Here is a 19,601-nt window from a genome sequence, read left to right as displayed (position 1 = left end):
TCGTTTTTTGGAACATTTGTATCACTCCAAAAAAAGAAATAAAAAAAGAAAAAAAACCCACACATACCATATCCCACCCCTTCCTCTCCTTCATCACTAGTGTTTCCATCTACCAAATTTATTTTGCCCTTTGTTCCCCCAATATTTATTCATTTATCTATCCATATTTTTTACTCATTGCAGCAGACACAAGTTTCTCACAATCACACACATTGTAAATATTATATCTTTATTCAGTCGTCTTCAAGAATCTAGACAGCTGGAACACAGCTCAACAATTTCAGGTACTTCCCTCCAGCCACTCAAATATACCATAAACTAAAAGGGATATCTATATAATGCATAAGAATAACCTCCAGAATAACCTCTCAACTCTGTTTGATATCTCTCAGTCACTGAAACTTTGTTTTTTCTCATTTCTCTCTTCCCCCTTTTGGTCAAGAAGGCTTTCTTAATCCCTAGATGCCAGGTCCTAGTTTAACCCAGGCTTTCTGTCTCACATTACCAGGGAAATTTACACCCCTGGGAGTCATGTCTCATGTAGGGGGGAAGGGCAGTGAGTTTACCTGCTGAGTTGGCTTAGAGAGAGAGGCAACATGTGAGCAACAAAAGGGGTTCTTTGGGGATGACTCTTAGGCATTATTTTAAGTAGGCTTAGCTTATCCTTTGCAGGAATAAGTTTCATAGGGGCGAACCCCAAGATCCAGGCATCGGCCTATTGATTTGGTTGTCCAATTGCTTGTGAGAATGTCAGAAATTCTCCAGATAAGGAAGTTGAATATTTCTTCCCAATCCCCCAAGGGGACTTTGTAAACACTTCTTTATTCACTGCCCAAATTGTTCTGGGATTTATCGGGACATCACACTAATCCTGACAAACCAACACAATCTCTTGCCCTATTCAAGATTCCTTGTACTTACAGTGTTCAACTAAAGTGATCATAAAAGTTAAATTAGAAAATGTACTACCCAAAATACAAATTTTGTACCATATAAACATCTCTCCCTTTAGTTTCACCCACAAGTTGAGGTTTTGAAATATGAACGATATCATCTTTTACCCACTCTTCTAATATACCTTAGGTCCTATCCAGATTTTCTTTATTCATCTCTCTACTTGATATCTGATCACTTTTTCAACTTTTTAAACAGTTCCTATATGGGGTACTGCTCATTTTCATAGCTTCAGAGTTCTAACTCCGAGTCACAGGTGTCACATAAATACCCAAAGTTTCTGGGAAAGGCCGTTCTATGTACAAACAGCTCAGTATCTCAGAATTTAGAATTAACACTTATACCTCATGAATATATGACTGCTGTAAGAGCTTACAATCTAGGACCATTTACAATAAGGGACCCTGACAACCCATACTCTTGACTTGAGTTCATCGAATTTTTATATTCTAGTTAGTCCATAGGATTGAGGCATGATAATATTTATCTTTTTGTTCCTGACATTTCATTCAGCATATAACTCTTAAGGTTCATTCACCTGGTTGCATGCTTCACAGCTTCATTCCTTCTTATGGCCACCTAGTTAATCCATTGTATGTGCACCATAGTTTCCCCTTCCATCCTCAGTTGTCATACCCTTAGGCCACCTCCATTCATTGTGGATCAGAAACACTGCTGCCAGAGACAACAGTGTGTAAATGATGTCCATTCGTGTCTCCACACTCAGTTCCTCTAAATATATACTGAGCAACAGGATTTCAGGATCATATGACAGAACCACCCCCACTCTCCTGTGGAACTACCACACTGCACCTCTCATTTCCCTTCTGACAGTGAATAGGAACATCTCTTCCTCTACATTTTCCCTATCATTTCTTTCTCTCTGTTCATTTTTTTTTAAGTTATTGTTTAGGTTATAATTTCATAATCATAAACTTAACTCTGCAATCCAGCTGGACTTGGAAGGGGAGGATAATGTAGAACCCAAAGAACTGCATCGAGAGCAGCAATGATAGGAAATTGAGGCAGACCAGAGGAGGTGGAAAGCTCTTCTGAGCTACAGAAGGAATAGTCTGGTGGTGAAGGCAAAACACAAATCAAATTTATTAGATTTTTCCATAGTTGGCAATGGTGATCTTCTTGCTGGTTTGCCATTCCTGGACCCAAAGTGCTACATGGCTTCCGCAATATTCAGCCCCTCTTTTACATTGCCAAAGACCATGTGCTTGCCTTCCAACAACTTAGTCTTCATGCAGATGAAAAACTGGGAACTGTGTTGGGTCCAGCATTGGCCATTGACAAGATGCCAGCACCTGTTTGCTTCAGGATGAAGTTCTCATCATCAAACTTCTCCCTGTAGATGGAAAATGGACTTGCCACCAGTGCCATTATGGCATGAGGAGTCACCACCATGTCTCATAAACCCGGGAATAATTCTGTGAAAGCAGGAACCCTTATAACCAAATCCTTTCTCCCCAGTGCTCAGAGCACCAAAATTTTTGGCTGTCTTTGGAACTTTGTCTGCAAACAGCTCGAAGAAGACACAGCCCAAGGGCTCACCATTGACGGTGATGTCAAAGAACACAGTGGGAAACTGTGAGTTGCTGTGAGCGGGGAACTGCGTCGATGGGTGGTGGTTTCTGCAAGGCCTCTGTGTTCATTTCTAAACAGTTTTATTCACATATCATACAAGCTAGCCTGAGTGTATACATGTGCCTTCGCCACCATGCTCTATCTGAAGACATTTCTTTTTCTTCCACAAATAATTCATACCCCTTTCCCAATCCCCCAACCTGTTGACATTTAGTTTTGGCATAATTTATGCCAAACACTTAATTGTTACATTAAGTGGAAGCATATTGCAATGTTACTATTGACTATAGACCTTAGCTTACATTGATTGTACTTTTTCCCATATTCTATCTATGTTCAGTACCCTTTAATACTGACATTCTCTTGTTCTTCCTCATGCAAAAACATTTTTATAGATTTATTTATTAATTAAAAAAATTAACAAACAAAAGCATTAACATATAATTCTGTTCTACATATATATTCAGTAATTCTCAATATCACATAGTTGCATAGTCATCATTTCTTAGAACATTTGCATCAATTTCAGAAAAAGAAATAAAAAGACCACAGAAAAAGAAATAATAACAGAAAAAAAAAGATTATACATACTGTACCCCTTACCCCTCACTTTCATTTATCACTAGCATTTCAAACTAAATTTGTTTTAACATTTGTTCCCCCTATTATTTATTTTTATTCCATATATTCTACTCGTTTCTTTCTTTCTTTCTTTTTTTTTTTTTTACATGGGCAGGTACCGGGACTCAAACCCAGGTCCTCTGGCATGGCAGGAGAGCATTCTTGCCTGCTGAGCCAGCGTGGCCCGTCTGCTCATTTCTTGACAAGGTAGATAAAAGGAGCATCAGACACAAGGTTTTCACAATCATACAGTCACATAGTGACAGCTATATCATTATTCAATCATCCTCAAGAAATATGGCTACTGGAACACAGCTCTACATTTTCAGGCAGTTCCCTCCAGCCTCTCCATTACATGTCGAATAACAAGTGATATCTACTTAATGCGTAGGAATAACCTACAGGACAACCTCTCTACTCTGTTTGGAATCTCTCAGCCATTGACACTTTGTCTCATTTCACTCTTCCCCCTTTTGGTCAAGAAGGTTTTCTCAATCCCTTGATGCTAAATCTCAGCTCATTCTAGGATTTTTCTCAATCCCTTTATGCTGAGTCTCAGCTCATTCTAGGATTTCTGTCCCACGTTGCCAGAAAGGTCCACACCCCTGGGAGTCATGTCCCACGTAGATAGGAGGAGGGTGGTGAGATTGCTTGTTGTGTTGGCTGGAGAGAGAGGCCACATCTGAGCAACAAAAGAGGCTCTCTTAGGCCTAAGTTTTAAGTAGGCTTGACTTACCCTTTGTGGAGTTAAGTTTCATATGAACAAACCCCAAGACTGGGGGCTCAGCTTATAGCTTTAGTTGTCCACACTGCTTGTGAGAATATCAAGAATTCAACTCGGGGAGGTTGAATTTTCCCCCGTTCTCACCATTCCCCGAAGGGGGCTTTGCAAATACTTTTCCAGTCACTGATCGAATCACTCTGGGATTCATCGGGGCATCACTCTGGACAAACCAACAAAATCTCATGTCCTACCTGAGATTCCAAGTACTTATGGTGTTCAATCAAACTGTCTACATAAGTTATATTAGGAAATGTGCTAGTCAAAATATAAATTTTGTAACAATAAACATTTTTTGCTTTAGTCTCACACATAAGGTAACATTTAAAAATATTAATTACCATCTATTTTCAGCACCCTGCAATAATGACATTCCTTTGTTCTTCCTCATGCAAAAACATCAAAAACATTTTTTAATGTGTACATTTAATCACTATTACTGTAAAATCTAGGCATTCCTAAACTAAATCATCTCAGTTTTTATCCTCTTTCCTTCTGGTTTCATATGAACATGCAGTATCTATTAATACATGAAGCCAACATGACTTATCCCTGGTAATCTTACTCTTTATCATTTGGTTGTGTCAACCAAGTTCTTTGCTGTAAAGTTCCTGTTTTTTCCCCATCTGTATTATTCCTTTGAAGGTGGTCACTAAGTCCAACTGACAGTCAAAGGAGGGGAATTAAACACCACTTACTGGAGCAAGGATTTTTGCTACATAAATTACTTGGAATTGTTTTTTAGATAGTTGTGTTCCTTCTCTTCATTCATTTATTTATATCATTATGGATTCATGGATTTAATTTTATTCTTTGGACTTTAATCCAGTGCTATAATTATTTATTTTGCTGTTCAAATTATTTTTTGAATATTTTATGATCAGATTGTATTCCTTGTACACACATAACACTTTTTATTTATCTATTTAACATATGATGGGCATTTGGATTGTTGACACTTTTTTACTACTGTAAATTAGTTGAGATGTATCTTTTCTTAAGTCTTTGTGTTGATATGCATTTTTTTTAGTCCCTTAGGAGTGGAATTAGAGTTAATACTTAACTTTTTTTTTTAGTACTGAACTTTTAAAGAAACTGCCAAACTATTTTTCAGAGCAGCTGCCCAGTTTTACTTCTAGTTTCTCCCATCATCATCAACACCTGTTTTTGTCTTTTATTATAACCATTCTAGAGGGTATGAAGTGATAGTTCATTGGTATCCCCCAATGACTGTATGTTGGGCACTTTTCGTGTGCTTATTAGCCATTCATGTATCTTTGGTAAAATATCTGTACAGATCTTTTGCCCAGTTTTTCTTTGGGTTGTTCTGTCTGTTGAGTTGTAAGAGTTGTGTAAATATTCCAGATATAAGTTTTTTTTTATCAGAAATATGTTAGATTTACAAATTTTTTCTCTCATCTGTGGGTTGTCTTTTCAGAAGTTTTAAATTTTGATGATTTCTAATTTATCACTTCTTTTTGATTATACTTAAAGATCTTTGCCTGATTCAAGATCATAAAGCTTTTCCAATATGTTTTCTTCTGAAAGCTTTATTTTAGGTTTTATATTTAGGTCTATGATCCATTTGGAGTTGATTTTTTTGTATATGTTGTGAGGTGTAGAGGTCCACCTTCATTCCTTTGGTTATGGATATCCAGAGTTTTTGAGATATATTCACACACCATACAAAACATTCAGGTGTACAGTCAGTGGTTCACGGTATCATCACATAGTTGTGCATAGATCCCCACGATTAATTTTAGGACATTTAAATTGCTCCAGAAAAGAAATAAAAAATAAAACCCAAATCCTTCTATGCCTCATATTCCACTTATTGCTGTATTGATATGGTACATTTGTTACTGTTTTTTGTTTTTTTATTTTTTGCATAGGCAGGCACCAGGAATTGAACCCCGGTCTCCAGCATGGCAGGCAAGAACTCTGCCTGCTGAGCCACCATGGCCCGCCCCATTTGTTACTGTTGTTGAAAGAATATTAAAATATTACTGTTAACTCCAGTCTGTAGTTTGCTATAGTTACATTTCCCCCATATACCCTCTGTTATTAACTCTTTGTGTTTCAGTTTGCTAAGCTGCTGGAATGTTATTTGCCAGAAATGGATTAGCTTTTTGTAAATGAGATTTATTAAATTACAAGTGAAATTTGAAGGCCATGAAAATGTCCAAATTGAAGAGATCAACAAGAGGATACCTTCTCTCAAAAAAGGCTGGTCGCATCCATTTCTTTGTTACTTGGGAATGCACATGACATGTCTGTTGTCCTTTTTTCCCAGCTTCTGGATTCAAACAGCTCTCTCAGCTTCTTCTGTATTTCTAGACGTTTGTGTCTTGGTTTCATCTCTCTCCTCTCTTCCCTCTCTCTGTGTGAACACTTTTGAGGGCTCCAGTAAACTAATTAAGACCCATCGAGAATTTTCAGGGCTGTATCTCCATGAAAATAATCTAATCAAAGGTCCCACCCAACATAGGGTACATAACAGCTTCAAACCACCACATCTTGTCATAGATTTGTTCTATGACATACATTTGTCATACATTTGTTCTAGTTCATGAAAGTTCATGAAAGAACTTTTTAATGTTTTTTAATGTTTGTGCAATTAATCACAGTTGTAGTCCACGACAAGATTCACTGTGTATACATTCCCATGTTTTAGCCTCCAACTTTCTTTCTGGTGACATACATGATTCTAAACTTCTCCTTTCTACCACATTCCTACGCCATTTAATACTATTACTTATTCTCAAAATAACATGCTACCATCACCTCTATTTACTTGACATAATGTCCTCAAGGTTCATCCATGTTGTTGCATGCTTCAGGACTTCATTTTTTCTAACTGCTGAATAATATTCCATCATATATATGTATATATGTACCACATTTTGTTTATCCACTCCTCTGTTGATGGACACTTTTGGCAATTGTGAATAATGCTGCTATTAACATCAGTGTGCGAATGTCTATTTATGTCCTTGTTTTCAAATCTTCTGGGTATATACAGAGTAGCAGAATTTCCGGATCATAAGGCAACTTTATGCTTATCTTTCTGAGGACCGCCAAACTCCCCAGCGGCTGTACTATTTTACGTTCCTACCAGCTGTGAATAAGTGTTCCTGTTTCACTGTATCCTCTCCAACACTTGTAGTTTCCTGTTTGTTTAATAGTGTGCATTCTAGTAGGTGTGAGATAATATCTCATTGTGGTTTGTTTTGTATTTCCCTAATAGCAAATGAAAATGAGCATCTTTTCATGTGCTTTTTAGCCATCTGTATTTCCTCTCTGGAAAAATGTCTATTCATGTCTTTTGCCCATTTTTTAATGTATTTTTAATTTAATTTAATTTTTTTAAATACCAAAAAGCACCAAACAAACGCAAACATTCCTATTTTGATCATTCTGTTCTACATATATAATCAGTAATTCACAATATCATCACATAGTTGCATATTCATCATCATGATCATTTCTTGTATTCAGAAAAAGAAATAAAAAGAAAACAGAAAAAAAATTTATACATACCATACCCCTTACCCCCCTCCCTTTCATCAATCACTCGCATTTCAAACTAAATTTATTTTAGCATTTGTTCCCCCATTACTTATTTTTATTCCATATGTTCTACTCGTCTGTTGACAAGGTAATTAAAAGGAGCATCAGACACAAGGTTTTTACAATCACACAGTCACATTGTGAAAGCTGTATCATTTGTACAATCATCTTCAAGAAACGTGGCTACTGGAACACAGCTCTACATTTTCAGGCATTTCCCTCCAGCCTGTCCATTACGTCTTGGATAACAAGGTGATACCAACTTAATGCATAAGAATAACCTCCAGGATAACCTCTCGACTTTGTTTGGAATCTCTCAGCCATTGATACTTTACTTTGTCTCATTTCACTCTTCCCCCTTTTGGTTGAGATGGTTTTCGCAATCCCCTGATGCTGGGTCTCAGCTCATTGTAGAGTTTTTCTCAATCCCTTGATGCTGAATCTCAGCTCATTCTGGGATTTCTGTCCCACGCTGCCAGGAAGATCCACACCCCTGGTAGTTATGTCCCACGTAGATGGGGAGGGTGGTGAGTCTGCTTGCTGTGTTGGCTGGAGAGTTCATATGAAACTTAACCCCACATCTGAGCAACGAAAGAGGTTCCCTTGGGGATGACTCTTAGGCTTAATTTTAAGTAGGCTTGACCTATCCCCTGTGGGGTTAATTTTCATATGAACAAACCCCAAGACTGGGGGCTCAGCCTATAGCTTTGGTTGTCCACACTGCTTGTGAGAATATCAAGAATTCAACTTGGGAAAGTTGAGTTTTCCCCTGTTCTCACCATTCCCTGAAGGGGACTTTGCAAATACTTTTCCACTCACTGATCAAATCACTCTTGGATTCATCAGGGCATCACCTAGACAAACCAACAAAATCTCATGTCCTATACAAAGTTCCATGTACTTAAGGTGTTCAATCAACTATCTACATAAGTTATATTAAGAGATGCGCTAGTCAAAGTATAGATTTGTACCAAATAAACATTTTTTTGCTTTAGTCTCACACATTAGTTGAAATTTTAAACTATTAAGTACCATCTATTTTCAGCACACTGCAGTAATGACATTCTTTTGTTCTTCCTCATGCAAAAACTTTTTAAATTTGTACATTTAGTCACTATCATTATACACTCTAGGCATTCCTAGATTACACCATCTCAATCTTTATCGTCTATGTTGTAGTATGTTTTGGAATTTCATTCCTTTTGTGGCTTAATAATATTCCATTGTATGTATGTATGTATGTACCACATTTCATTTATTCATTCATTTGGTGGTGGACACTTGGGTCTTCCATATTTTCACATTTCTGAATAATGCTGCTATGAACATTGGTGTGCAATTATCTGTTTGAGTCCCTGCTTTCAGTTCTTTGGTATATACTGAGAAATGAGTTGCCAGTTCATATGTTAATTCTGTACTTAACTTTCTAAGGAACCTGAACATAGGAAGAGTTTTACTTCTTCCTTTCCAATTTGGGTGCCCTTTCTTCTTATTGCCTAAATTTTCTGGCTAGGACTTCTGGTAAAATGTTGAATAACAGTGGTGACAATGGGCATGCTTTCTTGTTCCTGACTTTAAGGGAAAGATTTCCATCTTTTTCCATGGAGTATGATAGGTTTTTCATAAATGCCCTTTAACATGTTGAGGAAGATTTTCTGTTCCTCATTTCCTGAGTGTTTATCATGATTTTGTCATGAAAAACAATGTTTTCTGTGTTGATTGAGGCGATTGTGTGTTCCTCTCTCCTCATTCCTTCTGTTAATGTGGTAATATTACGTTGTTTTGTTTATTTTGAACCATCTTGCATTCCTGAAGTAAAATCCGATTTGGTCATGGTGTGTAATCCTTTTAATATACTGTTCTATTTGATTTGCCAATATTTTGTTGAGGATGTTTGTTTTTGCATCTATATTCAAAGGGATATTGGTCTATAATTTTCATTTCTGATACTGTCTTTATCTTATTGTGGTTTCAGAGTAATGATGATTTCATAGAATGAGTTAGATAGTAATTCTTTCTTTTCTGTATTTTGTAAGACTGAGAAGTTTTGGTTTTAAATATTTTCTTTAAATGTTTTGTAGAATTGAGTGGTGAAACCATCTGGGCTTTGACTTTTCTTTGTTGGGAAGTTTTAAATTATTTCAATCTCTTTGCTTCTTATGAGTCTGTTGAGGCTTTTTGTTTCTATATGAGTCAGATTAGATCATTTGTATGTTTCTAGGAATTTGTTTTCTAATTTGTTAACATACGCTTGTTCATAATAACCTCTTGTTATCCTTTTTATTTTATTATGGTGGTACTGTCCCCACTTTTGGTGCCAATTTTAGATATTTGTGACCCCTCTCTTTCTTTGTCAGTCTGGCTAAAGGTTATCAATTTTATTGATCTTTCAAAAAAACTGACTTTTGGTTTTGTTGATTCTCTCTGATAGTTTTTCTAGTCTCTACTTCATTCTTCTCTGTTCTAGTCTTTATTATTTCGTTCTTTCTACTAACTTTGGGTTTAGTTTTCTTTTAGTTTCTTTAGGTGTGATGATAGTTTTTTGCATGTGATTTTTTTTTTTTTTTAATGTCGGCATTTAGAACTATAAATTTCCCTGTGAGCAGTGCCTTCATTGCATCCCATAAATTTTGGTATGTTCTACTTGAAAATATTTCATGTTTTCCTTTGTGATTTCTTCTTTGATACATTGTTTAGCTTCCACATATTTGTAAAATTTCAACACATTTGTTATTGAGTCCTAGCTTTATTCCATTGTGGTCCAGAGTGATAGATAGTATGCATAATTTTAGTATTTGGAAATTTATTAAGGTTTGATTTGTGACCTAACATATGCTCTATCCTGGAAAATGTTTTCTGTGCGCTTGAAAAATTGTGTATCCTGCTGTTGTTGAATGGTGTGTCAGTATATGTCTATTAGATCTAATTGGATAATAGTGTTAAGTCCTGTATTAATTTATTGGTCCCCTTATATATATTCCAGCAATTATGGAGAGTGGTTTACTGAAGCCTCCAACTGTTATTGGTCAACTATCTATTTCTCTATTCATTTCTGTCAATTTTTACTTCATGTATTTTGGAACTCTGTGTTGGTGAGGTCCATATATATTTATAATCATCATATCTAGCTGGATTGAACCTTTTATCAGTATATAATAACCTTCGTTGGGTCTTGTAAACTTTTTTTTACTTCAAGTGTATATTGTCAGACAATAATGTAAGTACTCTGACGCTCTTTCTCTCCCTTTTTAAACATTTTTGCAATTTTTAAAAAATGTTTGGGTTAATAGAAAATAGCTGGATTGTTACATCTGCTTCTTCATTGAACTGTTACATTATGTTTTTTTAGTACAGTTTTATTGAGATATATTCATATACCGTATAATCATCCAAAGTGTACAGTCAGTGGTTCACAGTGTCATTGTGTTGTTGTGCATTAATCACCACAATCAATTTTTGAACATTTTTGTTACTGCAAAAAATAAAAAATAACATCCGAAACATCCTATATCCCTTATCTCCCCCTGTTATTTATTTATTTATTTTTCCTCAGTTTTAAGCTCTTCTGTCTGTATTCTGAATAAAGGGAGTGTCAGTCACAACGTTTTCACGATCCCATGGTCACGGTGTGAAAGCTGTGTAATTATACAGTAGTCTTCAAGAATCAAGGCTGTTTGATTACAGTTCAACCATTTCAGGTATATCCTTCTAGCTGTTCTAATATGCTTAAAACTAAAAAGAGGTATCTACATAAATGCATAAAAATGATCTCCAGAATGACCTCTCAACTTTATTTGAAGTCTCTCAGTCACTGAAACTTTATTTTGTTTCATTTCTCTTCCCCTTTTTGGTTAAGAATCCGTTTTCAATCCCATGATGCTGGGTCCAGAGTCATCCTGGGAAGTCATGTCCCACATTGCCAGGGAGATTTATACCCCAGGGAATCATGTCCCTTATGGGGGGGGGGGGGGGGCAGTGAGTTTACCTGCTGAGTTGAATGAGAGAGAGAGGCCACATCTATTTGACTCTCGTTTTTAAAAAAAATATTTTTATTGACAAATCTTCACACACATACATTCCATACACGGTGTACATTCAGTGGCTCACAATATCATGACATGGTTGTGTATTCATCACCGTGATCAATTTTTAGAGCATTTGTATCACTCCAGAAAAAGAAATAAAAAGATAAAAGAAAAAATGCATATATCCCATACCCCTTAAACCACCCTCTCATTGATCACTAGTATTTCCATCTACCCAATTTATTTTACCCCTTATCCCCCAATTATTTTTTATCCATATTTTTTTACTCATCTGTCCATACCCTGACTAAAAGGACCATCAGACACAAGGTTTTCACAATCCCACAGTCGCATTGTAAAATCATATCTTTATATAATCATCTTCAAGAATCAAGGCTATTTGGAATACAGTTCAACAATTTCAGGTACTTCCCTCCAGCCACTCTAAAATACTATCAACTAAAAGGGATATCCATAAAATACTATCAACTAAAAAGGGATATCCATATAATGCATAAGAATAACCTCCGGGATCATCTCCCAACTCTGTTTGAAATCTCAGCTACTGAAACTTTATTTTGTCTCATTTCTCTTTTCCCCTTTTTGGTCAAAATGGCTTTCTCAATCCCTTGGTTGTCTGGCTGTCTTCTGATTACTGATTGTATGGGATGTCTTTTCTACCGTTTTACTTTCTTTGTGTCTAGAGTGAGTCTCTTTGTAGACTGCATATAGATTAGATAGATAATGCTTTTATTGCTGTTTAACCAATATGCCAGTCTCTGTCTTTAATAGTGGACTTAAATTAATTGACATTTAAGGTAATACCTGAGGAGGATGGATTTAATTTCTGCCCTTTGGCTATTCCTTTTTATTTGTCTTTTATACTTGTCTTCTTCAATCACTCCATTACTATCCTTTTTGTGTTTAATTTTTTTTTGATAGTATGCCATTTTGATTCCTTTCTTTCCTTTTCTCTTATATTTTTAAGTTATTTTATAGTGGTTAACTGTGTAATTACAATTAACATCTTTGTAGTAACAGCTATCATCTTAAACTAATGGCAACCCAGTTTGACTAGTACCAGCCTAGTTTTAAAGATTATACATACTTGACTCCTGACTTTATCTGTCCCTTACCCTTTATATATATATTTGAATTCTTTTTTTTAAGCTTATTTTATTGTATAATGTAACGTATATACAAAGCAAAGAAAGAAAGAAGCAATTGTTTTCAAAGCACTTTTCAACAAGTAGTTACAGGACAGGTCCCGGAGTTTGTCATAGGCTACCATACCATCGTCTCAGATTTTCCCTTCTAGCTGCTCCAGAATATTGGAGGCTAGAAGGAATAAATATTTATTTATCATCACAATAGATTTTTTTGGTGAAAAATAGCATATATACAAAACAATAAATTGATTTCAAAACATAGCACAACAATTAGTTGTAGAACAGATTTCAGAGTTTGGAATGGCCCTCAGTTGTTGCTTCCTCTTGAAACGGAGCTCGAAGGATATTAAGGAATGATGAGAAAAAAAGAAAGGAAGAAAGAAAGAAAGACACAGACGGGCTCAGGGGGTCTGAAGCTTGAGTTTACTTCAGACAGACTTCAGACCCCCTGAGCCCGTCTGTGTCTTTCTTTCTTTCTTCCTTTCTTTTTTTCTCATCATTCCTTAATATCCTTCGAGCTCCGTTTCAACAGGAAGCAACATTTGGCGCCCAACGTGGGGCTCGAAGAAGAAGACTCCAAATCAATATTAAGGAACCAAGGAAAAGTCTCATTAGAGGAACGTGTGTCCAGCCGATAGAAGAGGACTCGAGTCATATTGGTAAAGTAAGCATTTCCCTTGGATCATCAGGGTAACGGGTAATCATAATAGGCGGCTGGAGGAGTATGTGTGTGTGTTAAAGCTACTGGGGTGCCTGTTAAAACATCTGAATTAGTAAGCTTATTTGATCTCATTCAGAAACATTGTTGTTGGTTTCAGCCTTAAGGCCATAATGTTTTAAATCTTAAGTAATGGAAATTCGTTATGAAGGCTTCGCAGTGAATATAAGATGGGGAAAATATTCCTGTGTCTATTTGGTTATTGTGTTCAGTCAGGCAATGAACTACCTGGCTCATGCTTTGTCTTAAACTCTAAGTTGTGTTTCTTCTCAATCTCCCACTACCACTTCTTACCCCGTTTCGACAGTTGCTTGAGCCGGACTCGGCAATTGGTGCCCAAACAGGGACCTAATAAGGGAGCTCTTAAAGCATAAAGTGAGGAGATGCTCCAGGGACATCCACTACAAATACTACAGGCGGGCCTTTTTGGGTTGAGCAGTGGCCCTTATCTGTAGAGAGGTTTGAGGCTCTGACTCGGTTGATTTGGGAACAGTTTGGAGCAGGACGTTTAGAGGAGTCTCGTGGTTCTTGGAATTCTCCAATATTTATTGCAGGAGGGAGGTCAGGAAAATGGAGAATGTTGACTGATTTGATAAAAGTTGATACTGTGGTTCAGCCTATGGAGTCATTGCAGCCTGGCTTGCCCACACCAGTTGTAATTTCTAAGAACTGATTTCTGGGCTTGTTCTTGATGGGCTGCCTTAATATAGGGATTCATGTACACCTGAGTCAGTAAGTATTCAGTGAGAAAGGTACCATACCAAACGGTGGTCAGTGCTCATTGATGGTTCCTGTGGCAGGTTGGTCCCCAACGGGGTGTGCAGTTCGGGATTGTAGTTCCCAAACAGAACTGCAGCTGCAGCCAATCTATTGGAAAGATGTTAAAGATGATTTATGGAAACCAGGAATGGTAAAGGTGTGGGGTAGGGGATTTGCTCTTGTCATTGCAGATGACGGAACTTCAGTTTGGATTCCCTCGAAGAGAATAAAACCCAGACATGTCAACCCGGACAAAAATAACTAAATGGGTAATGTATACTATAGGACATACAATTTTGATTGCTGAAGGACAGGGACATATTTATACTTACTGGGATTATCTGTGAGCCCTAACATGGGCCAATCCAACTTTACCAAAATATCCTAAATACAAGTTTAGGATTCCCAGGTCCAGTAAGAAGAAAACTGGTGTCAAATTTAATTCCAATTTTAGAAAGACCTATATGCTTAACTCTATGGATACAAAGGATACTTGCCTGTTAGGTCAGAAAGAAAGAAAGGAAGAAAGAAAGAAAGGCACAGACGGGTTCAGGGGGTCTGAAGCTTGAGTTTACTTCAGACAGACTTCAGACCCCCTGAGCCCTTCTGTGTCTTTCTTTCTTCCTTTCTTTTTTTCTCATCATTCCTTAATATCCTTTGAGCTCCGTTTCAACAGGAAGCAACACTCAGTAATATATAGTAGGGAAATGGAACTAACATGTTTTGGAGAGGCTGGGTCCTCTAGGTTTCAGGATTTATTTGGTCCAGGGACCCATCTGGAGTTTGTAGGTTTCTGGAAAGTTACCCTGACCAGAAGGGGGAAAAGAACACCTAGGGCAATATATAAAATTCTACAAAGGTTCCATGCACTAGGGTAACCTTCCCCTTTATATTCTTATCTCAGATAACATCTTTATTTAATGTATACCCAGTAATGTAGATTTAAAATTTTTTTTCCCTACTCATTTGCCTGTTCAGTCATATGGGGGAGGAGGGATGGAGCCATTAAAAACCGAAAGTACAATTGTAGAGGACTTTATATTTATCTGTGTAGTTACTTTTACCAGTGTTCTGTTTTCTTCCTGTGAGTTACTTTCTTGTGTGCTTTTATTTTAATCAGATGGACTTCCTTTATTATTTATTGTAGGGCAAGTCTTCTGGTAATGAACTCTCTCAAGTTCTGTTTATCTGTGAATGTCTTAATTTCTCCTTCATTTTTGAAAGATTATTTTGCTGGATTGAGAATTCTCAGTTAACAGTATTTTTACTTAAAGGACATTAAATTTGTCGTTCCACTGACTTCTGGCAAATTTGTCATCCCACTGACTTCTGGCATTTATGATTTTTTAAATGAGAAATATGTTCATCTTACTGGGTAGCCCTTATGAGTAACAAGTCACTCTTCTTTTGTAGCTTTGAAAATTCTCTCTGTGTTTTTGGATTTTTATAATATTGCTATACTGTATCTTGGTGTAGATCTCAGAGTCCATTCTGCTTGGAGTTTGTGAAGGTTCCTGGATATGTATTTTCCTGTCTTTCATCAGATTGGGGTAGTTTTCATTGCTATTTGTTCAAATACTTTTCTGCCCTTTTCTTTCTCTCTTGTAGGTCTGGGACTCTGATCATGCATATGTTGGTATGCTTGATGGCCAAGAGGTCCTTAGCCTCTGTTCTTTTTTTTTTTTCCTGCTTCACACACTGGGTTAATTCAGTTGTCTTGTCTTTAAGTTTGCTGATCCTTCAACTTCCTTTACTTGTTAAACTTCTTGTTAAATTGATAACTTAGTTTTTCATTTTCATTACTGTTTTTTAAAGCTCCACAATTTTAATTTCTATTTATTCAGACATTTTTCTAATTTTCTTTAGTTCTTTGCATATGGATTCTTTTACCTCATTGAGCATAAGATGGTTTTACTCAGTGGATTCTGGAAGATTCTTTTTTCATATGAATTGACCGTATTTTACTGTTTCTTTGTGAGTTTTATAATTTTTTTGTTGAAATCTGGACTTTCTGAGTATTATGTTATAATTCTAGAAATCTAGTTCTTTTACCCCTCTAGGATTGCCCTTCCTTCCTTCTATCTGTCTGTCTACCTGTCGTTCTGTCTTTCAGCTTTTGCAAACTGCTGCTCCTAGTCATGGATTGGAAAGGGGAGAGCAAAAAAAAAAGTACTGTCTCTTTAAAACACCTCTGTTCCTTTTGCTTGAGGGTATGAGAGCAGTGGCCACCCTCAGTGCCAGCCTTGTAGTGATCTGAAGTAGCTGATCAAGGCTCATTCACACCCCACAACCAGGAGTTTGGAGGACTACGTCCTTCTAGCCCACCCTGGCATCTTCAGGGTGCACCAGGAGCTGGGCTGTAGTCCTAACTACTGCTTGCCATGTGGTTTGGGGACTGGACATGGTAGCTGCTTCTTGGAGGATGAAATTCACTGATATTTACTAGTAGTTTGCCATCTTCTTTATCTTGCTCTTTCCTGAGTGTAGCCCTGGATTCAGACAGTTCCTGCCAGTTCAATTGTTGTTTTGGTGAAGAAACTGATTTCTGGAGCTTTCTTTTCTCCCATCTTCCCATAATCCTGTTTCTCTTTGTATGAATTTTGATAGTGTGTTTGTCAAATTATTTGACTAAAGTTTTTTGTTTATTGGCGTGACGTTGTTCATCATATTCCTATCTTATTTTTTTAGTTTTGGTAGAATATTTAATAAAATCTCTCTTATTCCTGATTCGGTAATTTATGTCTTTTTGCCTGAATAATCTGGCGATTAGTTAACCTATTATTTATGTTCTCTAAGATCCAGAATTTGGTTACATTGTTTTTTCTCTGTTGTTTTTCCTTTTTTATTTCCTTGTTTTCATTTTGATCTTTATTTCATTTTTTTTACTTTTTATTTTGGCATTTCATTTATTCTTCTTTTTCTAGTTTCTGAAAGTGGAAAATGAGGTCGTTGATTGGAGTCCTTTCTAATATTTTAATAGAGATGTTCAGTGCTTTAAATTCCCCCCTAAGGATCGCTTTAGTACAATCCCTTGAATTTTAATATTTTATGCTTTTATTTTCATGTAGTTTAACGTACTTTCCCATTTCCCTTTTGATTTCTTTCTTGACCTGTGGGTTATTTAAAAGTGTGAACTTAGTTTCTAAATATTTGGTAATATCTCAGAGAGCTTACTCTTAATGATTTCTAATTTAATTCCATTTGTTCAGAGAACGTAATTTGTATGACAATGACTCCTTTTGTATTTATTAAGATTTGTTTTATGGCCCATAATATGTTCTATCTTGATAAATGTTCTGTGTGCACTTGGAAAGAATTTGTATTTTGTGGTTGTTGGCTGGGCTGTTCAATAAATGTCAGTTCAGAACTTTTTTATCTTCCAATACAAAAGGGGTGAAATATGAAATGAATTAGTTTCACTCTCCCCAAATTCATAGCATGAGTCTTTGGAAATCCTGCCAGGTCTTTCTTCAAGCTGAAGAGCTGTCTCCTGATTGGAATGACAGCTTTGAAGGGGAAGACATTATTTCATTAGTGCACTAATCAGCCACAACGATTACCCGATTGGCTACTTAATAATTAAATGAAGTTGCTTGTAATTCTTTGAGTATACACAGAACTAATTAAATTAACCCTTTACTGTCTTGCAAGCTGGGGATACTGTCATGTGAAAATGGAGGAGTCTGCAATTAAAACCCTCCTTGAAAACTGGTGAAATAAAGAAGCATATGTTTTAGTCATTCTTTAGGCAAGTACCTAATTTAAGGGGAATATTAAGTACATATTAAAAAAATACAGTTTCAGGAACTATAATCCTCTGACAACTTGATTGTTTCTTTACTAGTGTTTTTAAGGTCTTAATGGAAAAGCTGTTTATACCAGCAATCCTTTTGGATAGGAGTCTTAAGAGGAACTCTCTTCATATAGCCAATTTTACTCCCTTTAAGGAGACTTTGTGTAAAAGCATTCTTTTAGTTATTTCATTTTATCTTGCAGCAACCTGGTGAGATGAGTAAGGGGGGTGAAGAGAGGGCTGCATTGAATTATAAATAATTGTCCATGGATAAAATATGAAGTTGGAAGAGACCTTGAATAAGAGGACTTCATTTTAGCTTCTCATAGATGATAAAAAACTGATGGCTGTAATTATGATACAGAGAAGTTAGGCATTTTGCCTAATAGTGGTTTTCAACTGGGAGTGATTTTGTCCGTTAGAGAACATTGAAAGTGTTGGGAGACGTTTTTGGTACTCACAAATTGGAGGTGGGAGTGAATGTTACTGGCATTTGGTAGATGCCGGGGATACTACTGAGCATTCTAAAATGCACAGCACCCGCCACAGCAAGAATTAAGTCAAAATGCCAGTAGTGTTGAGCTCTAGAAACCCTGGCTTAAAGTCCGTTTATCTTGAATTTTGATTAGAACATGGATTTCCAGAACTTTACCTTCAGTGATTTACATAATTTTGTCCTCAGCCTTTGGTAATGAGTTCTAAAATTTTTTTTAGGTTTACTTTTTTTTTTTTTTGAGTGCTCTGTAAAGAACACTGGGTGGGAAAGTCGGAAAAATGTACCTGAAGTCCAGTTTTCCTTTTACAAGTTGTGTGATTTGGGCAAATCATTCTGTCCTGAGCCTCTGTTTCCTCTCATATATGGCAGATAACACAGTAACTAGAATGCTACTCTTCTTTAAATAAGTTCTTTAAAGTCTTGTCCCCCTCTCTCTGAAATTCTAGCCACATTTTGTTTGATTAGCATTTTTCTTAGACTTTGTAACAGAATTTTCAATCCTAAACTGATTTTTCTCTCACCCCGAATGCGTCTGGGTCACCTCTCCAGGTTGTGGATTGACGTGCTTGGATTGGTGTGTTTGGTGATTACAAACTAAGTTTAGTATCAGTATAAATTAAATATAAATAATTAAGTAGATGATTGTACATGTAGATTGGAATGATTTCTAATTGTTTTGTTAATTCTTTTTTTAATTAATAAAAAAAAACTAAAAAAAAAATAATTAAGTAGATAAAAATGCCTCTAAAATATTAATTCTTTCCATACCTAATTTAGCACCTAATTTCTATTATCTTGTAATTAAAACAAAATAAACAAGTATATTTTTATATTTTCATTTCTGCTTAAAAATCTTCTAATGGTTTTCCCTTACATTTAGAATAAATTTGAAATCCCTTTCTATTGCTTACTTGGGCCCCCACAACATTTGTATCTCTCTACTTTTTTGGCTTTGTCTTATACTGTCTTCTTTCTAACTCATGCACAAGCCACATTTCCTCCCCTCCACCCACCACCTCCACCCCCACCCCTGCTTTCCCTCTCTTTTAAAGGTTCTGAGCTCGTTAGGGTCTTTGTAGCCAGCTGTTTCCTCTACCTGGAAGGCATGGGAGAGAGGGCCTG

The 19,601-nt window shown here is 36.4% G+C and overlaps 1 protein-coding gene and 1 long non-coding RNA gene across 2 annotated transcripts in view; one reads left to right on the top strand and one right to left on the bottom strand.

The window, feature by feature from the left end:
• Window positions 1–19,601, top strand: part of CECR2 (CECR2 histone acetyl-lysine reader) — a 195,658-nt gene that overhangs the window by 38,118 nt on the left and 137,939 nt on the right. The gene's annotated exons all lie outside the window — the stretch shown is intronic.
• The window catches only part of LOC143691298 (uncharacterized), a 44,666-nt gene continuing 27,099 nt past the window's right edge, over window positions 2,035–19,601 (bottom strand). The window contains exon 3 of the long non-coding RNA XR_013179447.1: window positions 2,035–2,308. This is a non-coding gene — a long non-coding RNA (uncharacterized LOC143691298). The remainder of the gene's footprint in view (window positions 2,309–19,601) is intronic.

This window comes from Tamandua tetradactyla, chromosome 7 (genome assembly GCF_023851605.1).
Source record: "Tamandua tetradactyla isolate mTamTet1 chromosome 7, mTamTet1.pri, whole genome shotgun sequence".
NCBI lineage: Eukaryota > Metazoa > Chordata > Mammalia > Pilosa > Myrmecophagidae > Tamandua > Tamandua tetradactyla.
This window is presented reverse-complemented; position numbering and strand designations above follow the sequence as displayed.